At 44.6% G+C, this 10,475-nt stretch overlaps 1 non-coding gene across 1 annotated transcript; it reads left to right on the top strand.

Moving 5' to 3' along the window:
• Window positions 1-9,949: 9,949 nt before the first annotated feature.
• Window positions 9,950-10,054, top strand: LOC132536030 (U6 spliceosomal RNA). The gene has a single exon (XR_009547727.1). It is a non-coding gene; the product is annotated as a U6 spliceosomal RNA (small nuclear RNA).
• The last annotated feature ends 421 nt before the right edge of the window (window positions 10,055-10,475 follow it).

Genomic DNA, 10,475 nt, shown 5'->3' with positions numbered 1-10,475 from the left:
AAAATATATGGAAAATACACATCTAGTTACTAGCAGTCGTCATCGATGTGGAAAGGGCTGGAGGGTTAGACATGGAGGCAGTGGAATGTTTGTACTGAGTATAACGATTGAGATCTATGTTTCTTATTTGTAAAACATGAATGATGTTATTAATAACGTTGAATGGTGTTTTCAAGCTGCAAAGAAGTTCATGTCAAGGATATAGTGGCTTTTCAAAATATATACACTAAAGAAACCTCATCTATTTTTATTATTCACCGAACTTGCCCACAGAACCCCAAAGACTCTGAGAGGAAAATTGTTTGCTTACTTGGATCAATGATCTCTGTATTTAGATAACCTATTCTACTGCTTCCAGTAGGCCAACCAACTCTTTAGCTCTTTGGAATCCTCTCTAACACGGTGAACTTGGAAAAGGAGCTGGCACAGTCAAAGATCATTTGAGGGAAATGATGTTCTCTGTCTTATGTGGGTGAAAAGCTTAGCGTTTCCTCTGAAAACCTACCAGCAGAGGGGCCAGGTGGTGGTGCTCTTGGTTGAGCGCACATGTTACAATTCACAAGGACCGGGGAGTCAGGCTGTAGCGCAGCAGGTTAAGCGCAGGTGGCGCAAAGCACAAGGACCGGCATAAGGATCCCGGTTCGAACCCCGGCTCCCCACCTGCAGGGGAGTCACCTCACAGGCAGTGAAGCAGGTCTGCAGGTGTCTGTCTTTCTCTCCCCCTCTCTGTCTTCCCCTCCTCTCTCCGTTTCTCTCTGTCCTATCCAACAATGACAACAACAACAATAATATCTACAACAATAAAACAACAAGGGCAACAAGAGGGAATAAATAAATAAAATAAAATATTTTTAAAAATTAAAAAAAAAAAAACAATTCACAAGGACCCAGGTTTGAGCCCCCCCATCCCCACCTGCAGGGGGAAAGCTTTGTGAGTGGCAAAGCAGTGTTGCAGGTGTCTCTCTGTCTTTCTTCCTCTCTATCACCCCCTTTCCTCTTTATTTCAGGCAGTCTCTATCCAATAAATAAATAAAGATAATTTAAAACAATTTTTTAAAAAGAGAATGTTAAAAAAAAAAAAAACCTACCAGCAGAGAAGCAAACCCAGAAAGGAGTCTTAAGGCCTCTGTAACCACATTAACTCCAGTGGTCCCTGGGCAATATATATTGTACCTTCTCAGAATGGTGCTGCCTTGGAAATTTATTATGTGTAACATTTAATAAAGGGGAGAGTTTGACAAAACACACCAGAGACCTGCGTTCTAATTGAGTATCTGCTTTGATGTTTGACTGAGCAAGTCACCAGATTCCTGCCTCTTATTTCCAACTACTATAAAACAGGATTATAAGCATGATCACAACGCCCTCAGACAATGAAAAATAAAGGGGGAGGGGTAGAAAAGAGGACCTGAAGGAAGCCACGCATGCTGCCAGCAGGTGTGTGAGAGAGCTCTTCAGCTTGGCAACAGTCCTTCGGGTTTCAATAGGGACAGACTAGGAGGAGCAGGATGAAGTCTTAGAGGCAGGACACCTTCCTATCTGTCACTGATCGATGCCAGTACCATCGGAGACTAGGAAGGACCACCATTTTATCTGTAGAATGAAGTGGAGTACATAGTATACACAAACAGATGGTATATGTGGCATATGCCATATGGTCCATATACCCTATCCAGGTACATGGGGACTGGGTTTAAGAAGACCCCAATTGAAATCAGACCCACCTGGCTTTGCTCAAACACAGCCAGGCTTAAAATCTATGGATCCTGTGGTTGACACTTCTGGTCTTTGAAATTTACTCTATAAAAACCTAAGAGACTAGAGAATTTTCCAGTGTTTAGGAAGGGTCTATCTGTTGAACGAACAAGAGAGGGTGTTCCCATCATCTGGGGCTCTAGTCAGGGAATCCTTGGATACCCACAAAGATATGATGGTCCCAGATCTCTGATACATCCCTCTCTCCACCATCACTGGTCACTTCCATCAGGAATGTCATCGTAAGCCCTCTTGTGGGCCTATCCATGACCTTGCCCTCACTGTAGAGTAGCAATGGTAGAAACTGCCCCATTCTCCAAAGGGAGGCTGGGTCAACCTACTCTGCCACTCAAGCAAGGAAGACTGGTCCTGAAATGAGTGCAGTCTAGAAGATTCCTAGCTGTGACCATGAAACGTGAGCTCAGACTGACAGGGATGCAGAGGTCCCACAGGCTCCTGTGCTAAATAGGAATAGACATGGGCCCTGGGGCAGACCGATGGGGTTTACAGTTAATGGTATTTATATACTTTCCTCATATTTGTGAGCTACACTCTGCCCGAATCCAGCTTTCTAGTCCTATTCTCCACTCTGACACTATCTTTCCAGATAATATTTTTAGTCCACCTCCATGTTAGTTATCAGGCTCAGACAAAACTTACTAAAATCATGGGCCCCTTGGAACATACCTAAAACAGACGTCCTGGCTTCTTCCCACATGAAGACCCCTAGTTTCATCGGCTCTATTCTTACCTTTGGGTTCCTGGTTAAACAGTTTGTCCTGCTTTATGTCTTACTGCCTATCAGCCACCAAACTGCAGATGCTACCATGATTCCAACCTGACTTCCCTGGGCAGACGACCTCACCAATGTGTCCTGGAACCTCACCTCCCCAGAGCCCTACCCACTAGGGAAAGATAGAAAGAGGCAAGGGGTATGGATCCACCTGTCAGCATCCACGTCCAGAGGAGAAGCAATTACAGAAGCCAGACCTTCAACATTCTGCACCCCATGAAGAATTTTGGTCCAGGAGCTGGGCGGTAGTGCATCTGGTTGAGCACACATGTTACAGTGTGCAAGGACCCGTGTTCAAGCCCCACATCCCCACCTGCAGGGGGGAAAGCTTTGCAAGTGGTAAATGTGACAGACGGTTTATGTGACCAACACCCTCTCTTTATTTATTTATATTTTTTAGATTTTATTAGTGATTTAATCATTATTAACAAGACTGTAAGATAACAGGGGTACAATTCTACACAGTTCCCACCACCAGAGTTCTGTGTCCCCTCCCCTCCATTACAAGCTTCCCTATGCTTTATCCCTCTGGAAGTATGGACCAAAACTCTTTAAAAATTTTTTTTTATTATTTTTATTTATTGGATAGAGACAACCAGAAATCAAGAGGGAAGGAGGAGCTAGAAAGGGAGAGAGTAAGACACCTGACTCCCATGTCACCCATGGACTGAAAGAGGAGCTGGTGTAACTAAAAGGAGGTGCTTCCAGTCAGTGGTTTTATGGCAGTGTCCCCAGGACATGCCACTAGGTCATTTGGGGACAACTGAGAGGCTCTACTGTGCAGATGTCAAGCTACAGGTCTGACTTATCCTGGATCTGTCTTGCTCGAGCTGGGTTTCTGCAGGGGTGTGGTCTTGCTCAAGTTTCTGAGAAATGAAGAGTTGAAAGAAGCAGTGACCCACCTTCTCTAGCCAACAACAGGGGCCGAGAGCAAGCCTGTGGCCTAGCCTGTCTTGCTGCCCTCTCTGGGTGACTGGCTCCCCTTGTGAGCAGGCAGGTGGCAGACAGTGTGGAAGGGTGGTGGGGGGCAGTTAGCCAACCCTTCTCAGGAAGTCTAGCATCATCTATTGTCTTCAGCTTCCTGTTCCTGGCTAATGTCCAAACCAGGAATTCTCACGGAACAGCAGCCCCTCTATAAGGAGTTCATTGCAGTGCCTTTACTTGGGGGCAGTGACACTTGGTGAAGTTCGGTGGCTGGCACTAGGTTCCTCCTCTAGTAAGAGGGGAGCCAAAGGTCACCGCCCCAACTCCCAGGCGGGATTCTCCCCTCCCCAAGCTTTCCTTTAGAAAGAGAACAATTGGATTATGTGTTTTTGACACTGATTTATCACTGGTTTACAACACTGCAGAATTTCAGGGATATACCCTCATACCTCTGTGTGTGTGTGTAAGATTCACTGTACCCCTCACCAAAGTTTGTGTCCTTTCTATGTTAGAAGGACCCTCCTACCAGTTTCTTCCCACTACCACCCCCCTTTCCCCTCCAGTTACCACCAGAATTTTCACTAACAGCTAAGCTCTGTCCGGCCAGTTTGCTTTAGCCACTTACAGTCCTATCCACTGGGAGCATCTGGAGTTCCTAGCACTGTCAGATGGACATGGGAGCTGGGAGAAGCTGCGGTGTTGGTGTCTCTGTATTTGGAACATACATGTTTACTTATTCTGTTCTTTGTCCTACCCCGCAGTTCCTGAACCTCTGCAGTGCGGGCATTCTTGGTGGGCTCTTTCTTTGTGCTGAGGGTCGTCTTGCGTCATGTAAGATGTTCACAGCATCCTTGGTCTCTGCCTTCTACACGCCAGCAGCATCCATCCTCCCATTTGTGATGACCAGAGTGTCTCCACACACTGTCAGATGTCCCCCGTGGAACAAAATGGCCCCATGCTGCGACACACTGCCTGAACTCTACCTGGTACTTCCTAGATTAGAGGCTCTCTCTCCATTGCAAATACACATCCATTTCTGTCCTGAATTTAGTGGACATCAGACTCTTAGATGTTTAAATGATCTCAGGGCCGAAATGTTTCTTAGCTAAACATTTCACTCACCCTTCTACTTCTATCTCTTTACATGCACTTTTCTTTCTTTCTTTCTTCTTCTTCTTCTTCTTCTTCTTTTTTTTTTTTAACTGCAGTTTCTGGGCCAATCAATCCCGAGCCTTTGCGGGCTCTGGGAGTCTAGCTTTTCCCTTGGCTTTCTCCATTGCTAACAGGTTCCCACCTTCTTGGGCCTGCTAAAGCAATTAGCATATCCATCTGCTCACCAGCTGCTGAGAACCATGTTTCTATTACCTCCTCTCTTTTTCTTTGTTGTTCTGGATTTCTGTCTTTTGTTTTGTAAATGTATTTGCAGTCATGAGAGTTAGGGAAGCAATTTCAGGGAGAGGAGTAGGTCCATACGTGCATTCTAATTCATTCTCCTTCAGAGGCAACGGAATCAGTCCTTTTTCAAGCTGTTAGAAGTCTCATCTATACTATATGGAGGGAACTCCCGAGTAGGAAGTTGTCTTACATGAAGGCGCAGTGATGACCATAGGCAGTTCTCTCACCATGTTTCATTGCTAGTGTCCACTCCAGGGATATACGTCGAATAAACGGATGGATGAACTCGGACTACTTCACATTGTAGAGCAGCCACCACAGAACCAGTCTTTTTGTCGAGAGGTTAATTTCATCAGAGTGACTTTAAAGACGGGGAGGAGGTCCTCTTTGGTGAGAGAAATTTACATGCAAACCTTTCCCTTAAAGGTGTCTCCCTCTCTGTACAAAGAAAACCCAATCTCTTTCTCTAGGCAAGCTAAACCTCCATAGCTTGGTGCCTTTCCCAATACCGTCTCTAATTAAACTTCCTTGCCTACTTCCCAATGTCTTTTGTGTTCCCCATACTACTAAAGATGGTTTCTGAAGCCACGTGGGTGAGTTACTCAGTCTTGTTGGGTCTCTCCCATGTATAGAGGTGGTATTCTTAGAATTATTAAACTTCTTATTTTGAGTTTTCCCTCACATTAATCTAATGCCGTTTTTTAATTGTATTTATTTTTCAAATTAGATACAGGGAAAGAGAGAAATCAGAGCACTACTTAACTCTGGCTAATGGCAGTGTCAGGGACTGGACCTGGGATTTCAGAGGCTCAGGCAGGAAAGTCTTTTGTAGAGCCACTGTGCTGTCTCCCTGGCCCTTAATGATTATTTGATCATTTGTCCAGTCTCTGAAGAATTCAGAGGAGTATGGGAGCTTCCCTTTGCAGCTTGACAGCACCATTCCTTTGAGTAACTTAAAGTCAGCTTATGTATGTATTCGTAAAAACATGTCAGGGTTTGACCAAATCATGCTGTGGGTACAGACAGCACTTAAAAGGGAAATTGTTGTGAAGAGGAGTTCTATTACTGGGCTCCCACCTTGGCTTTGTGAGAGGAGTCTTTTTTTTTTTTTTTTGACCATGCCTAGTGGTGTTGGGCCTGCAGGAAACACGTGGGTATGGTGGCTAGAACACCTCAACTCCAGTGTTGCTGGTCTCAGCCTCTGCTTGCCACCCCTATCCCATTTATTACAGGAGGTGTTTATGTATGGCGGCCCCTTCAGTGGCCCCTCTGTTGCGTGGCTTCAGATTCTGTCTACTTCCTTCTCAAGTCCCGTCAGAGGAGTGGGACATAGGCGCATGAGTCTCTTTACTATAGCTCAACCACCGGATCTAATTCAGGGGCACAGATCCAGTAAGTCGGACTTGTCTTCAGACTAGTGACACCAACTGGGACACAACTATCACTGCTACAGAAGAAACTTTATGCCCAATCATGCATTCATATGCCTGAGGCCTCGATGGGATTGGTTTGACTTACTGACCTTTCTTCTAGAAAGCAGAAGCAAAGTTATGTTTTGCCGGAAGAAGCAGGAGGTGCTCAGCAGTAGAGCACAGGACTCGCAAGCCTGCAGCCCCAGGTGCTCTCACTGGCACCTCATATGCCAGAGCCGAGTGGTGCTCTGGTCTATCTTTTATTTCCTAAAAATGAACCTTGGGCCGGCAGATTAGCTCACTTGGATAGTGCACTGCTTTGCCAAATGTGGCACTTGGGTTCGAACCCAACCCCCTTCACAATGAAGGAAGCTTCAGTGCTGTGGTCTAGTTCACTCTCCTCTTTGATTCTCTGTCTCTATGAAAATAATTAAAATAAACAAATCTTTCAACATTTTGTAGGAACATTTCTGATGTCTTAGTCAGAATTTTAAGGAAACTCCTATTCATCCCTAAATAAAACACTTCAGACATGATTATGACTTTGTAGTACAAATAGTGTGGGGGTTATAAGTGTTATCACAGATGTATATGACTGGATACCATAAGACAATGAAGCTTTTGTTGAATGAAGCACTAAAGTTTGAGGCTGTTTGCTGTTGTAGTAGAATCCAAGTCTCTACTGCCTAAAACAAGCCTGATACTTGATGGTTTTTTTTGCTTCCAGGGTTATCGCTGGGACTCAGTGCCTGCACTATGAATCCACTGCTCCTGGAGGCCATCTTTTTTTGTTTTCCCATTATTGTTGCTGCTGTTGATGTTGGATAGGACAGAGAGAAATTGAGAGAGGAGGGGAAAACACAGAGGGAGAGAGAAAGATCTACACCTGCAGACCTGCTTCACCACTTGTAAAGTGACCCTCCTGCAGGTGGGGAGCCAGGGGCTCAAACCAGGATCCTTGAGCTTCGCACTATGTGCACCTAACCCAGTGCGCTACCATCTGCCCCCTCCCTGGCATGGCCTTTTTATAATTCAGAAATATTCATAATATTTTCCAGTGGTGTGTGTGTGTGTGTGTGTGTGTGTGTGTGTGTGTGTGTGTGTGTGTAGCTAGGCTGGGAGTCTAGCAACTCAGCATGACCTCTCCTTCCTTCCCTGCAAACTCCTAAAACACCTTACTATTTTATCAGAAGGCCATTTGAAAACTATTACCAAAGACTCTCAAGCAAATATCAAGATGTTTTCCTGATTAAGAGTTTTGTACTTCCTTTTTATCCAGCAGTAATGTGAAAAATCTATCCCATAACCACTAAATAATAAGCTAAAACTAATTATAATCAGGCAAATGAAATAAAAATGGAAACAATGGGAGTCTTTTCCTGGTGAATGTATGGTAATCACAGACACATGGGCTCAGTATGAAGGCAGGCCATGTGTCTGTATTTCCATACGCAGTAAGAACTTTGAGAATGGAGCTGAGTATCAATCAGTACAGGAACCAGAGATGCCAGATTAACTTGCCCTGCCTTCATTGTCTTCTGTTCTGTGATTCAGAGTCCATGCTAGATGTCTCAACATTTTCCAGTACTTACAGGCAATGGTGCCCTAGCCCTCTGAGAATTTGAATTAAACTGTGGGTTCCAGAAAGTAGATCATACCGAAACACCTAATATGCGCCTCAACTTACAAGGCTCAAACCCCCACCCCCCACCCCAGCTTCAGCTATCCTGATTAAATAGTTCTCCAGATGTACCCGGAACAAATTGGGCCTTTTCTAGTCTATACCAGAGCTAGATATAGACCAGGTCCCCTGAGATAGAGCATATGTTCACACGTATCCATAAACCAGGGCAAAATATATACCTGAAAGCAAAAGTACACAACAGTCTGCCGTGAGTACCCCCCAACACTTCATCTGCACTATTCCAGCCTTTAGGTCCATAATTGCTCAACAATTTGTTTGGCTTTGTATGTTAACTCTCTTTTCAGCCACCAGGAAAGAGAAAAATGGAGAGGGAAGGGGGGAAAGAGAGAGAGGAAAGAGAGAGAGAGAGAGAGAGAGACCTGCAGCCCTGCTTCACTGCTTGTTCAGAGGCATTTAATACGCATTACTGTACAACTATCCCTATTCGCCATCTCTAGATTTTTTCCATCCTCCCAAACCGATATGCTATCCCCATTAAACACTAGCTTCCATCTCCCACCCCACCCCCAGCCTCTGGAGCCCCTCGGTTTACTTTCTGTCTCTGTGAATTTGCCTCCTCCCTCATGTAAATGGAATTATACAGTATTTGTCCTATTCTGACTTACTTCACTTAGCATAATGTCTTCAAGGTTTGTCCCTGTTATAGCAGGTGCCAGAACTTCCTTCTTTGGAAGGCAGAAGAAGAGTCCATTGAGGGTCTCCATCACATTTCATTTATCCACTCATCCACTGACGGCTGGAGCGTCAGTTGCTTCCACCTGTTAGCTATTGTGCCTAACACCGCAATGGAGATGGGTGAGCAAATATATTAATTCAAGTCCTTGCTTTCAACTCTTTCGAGTATATCCCCAGAAGTGGACTTGCAGGACTTCATAGCAGTTCTATTTTTCGTTTTTTGAGAAACTGCTGTACTGCTTTCCACGACAGCTGTTTCATTTTATAGTCCCACCAGCAGTGCACAGGGGTTCCGATTTCTCCTTGTACGCGCCAACATTTGCTGTCTGGTTTTGTTTGTTTGTTTTTAACTGTGGCCATCCTAGTTGGTGTGAAGTGGTATCTTACTGTGTGGTTTTGATTTGCATTCCCCTAGTGATTAGTGAGGTTGAGCATCTTTCTGTGTGCTTATTGGCCAACTGAATATTTTTGGAAAATGTCTGTTCAAGTCCTGTGACTATTTCTTTTTGTTTTCTTTTTTTAAAAATACTTTATTAATACTTTTTAATAAAATAGATACAGAGAGCACATTACATAGAAAGAAAGACCAGAGCACTTCTCACCTCTGGCTTAAGGTGGTGCTAACGATTGAACCTGGCACCTCAGAGCCTTAGGCATAAAGTTTATTTTTCTTCTTTTTATTAGTGATTTAGAACTGATTTACAACAGTGTGAGATAACAGTAGTATAATTCTACACCATCGTCACCACCAGAGCTCTGTGTCCCCATTTCCTCCATTAGAAATTGCAGTAGTTCTCCCATAGTCACAGCTATGGCTTGACTATCATTTCTATAACTATATTTTTATATATTTGCCCATTTTATTCCAGGGCCCTCCCTTCTCTTCCTTTGTAAGTCACACCTACTTCCTGCACCTGTTTCTACTTCCCAGTGTCCTTCATTTTTCCCTCTTCTCTCTCTGGATCTTGATGGAATTTGAGTTCAGAGTCCTCTGGCCATCTTCCCCTAACATTCCTCCCCTTGTTCCACCACTTGCAAAGCTTTCCCCCTGCAGGTGGGGGCCGGGGGACTTGAACCCGAGTCCTTGCGCATTGTGACATGTGCACTCAACCAGGTGAGCCACAACCTGGCCCCCTGAAATTAATTCCTTATAGACAATTTGAAACTATTTTTTCTGTGGGTTGTCTTTCATTCTATATTGGTGTTCTTTAATGCACATTAAAAAAAATTTTAATATATATCCTTATTCTATTTTCCTTTTATTGGTGTCACAATCAAGAAATTCTCTGGGGTCGCTTTGGCCGCACATATACTAAGACTGGAATGATATAAAGAAGAGTAGCATGGCCCTTGTGTAAGAATGCCATGCCAGTTTGGGAAGCATTCCAGACTAAGACAGGAGGAGTGGGAGAATCACCACCAAATCCAACGTCACGAAATTCTGCCTCCAAGATTTCTTCAAGAACTTTATCGTTTTAACTTGTGCATTTCTCCTCCTCCTCCTTCTCTTTTGCCTTCAGGGTTATCTCTGGAGCTCGGTGTCTGCACTATGAATCCACTGCTCCTGGTGGCCATCTTTTCCCATTGTTGTTGTTTCTGCTGCTGTTATTGTTGTTATTGATGCTATTGTTGTTGGATAGGACAGAGAGAAATGGAGAGAGGAGGAGAAGACAGAGAGGGGGAGAGAAAGACAGACACCTGCAGACCTGCTTCACCGCCTGTGAAGCGACTCCCCTGCAGGTGGGGAGCCGGAGGCTCAAACTGGGATCCTTGAGCCGGTCTGTGCTTCGCACCATATGCGCTTAACCTGGAGAAC

The sequence above is a fragment of the Erinaceus europaeus genome, chromosome X (assembly GCF_950295315.1).
Source record: "Erinaceus europaeus chromosome X, mEriEur2.1, whole genome shotgun sequence".
Taxonomy (NCBI): Eukaryota; Metazoa; Chordata; class Mammalia; order Eulipotyphla; family Erinaceidae; genus Erinaceus; species Erinaceus europaeus.
Note: the sequence above shows the minus strand (reverse complement) of the source record. Positions and strands in the feature narration are given on the sequence as shown.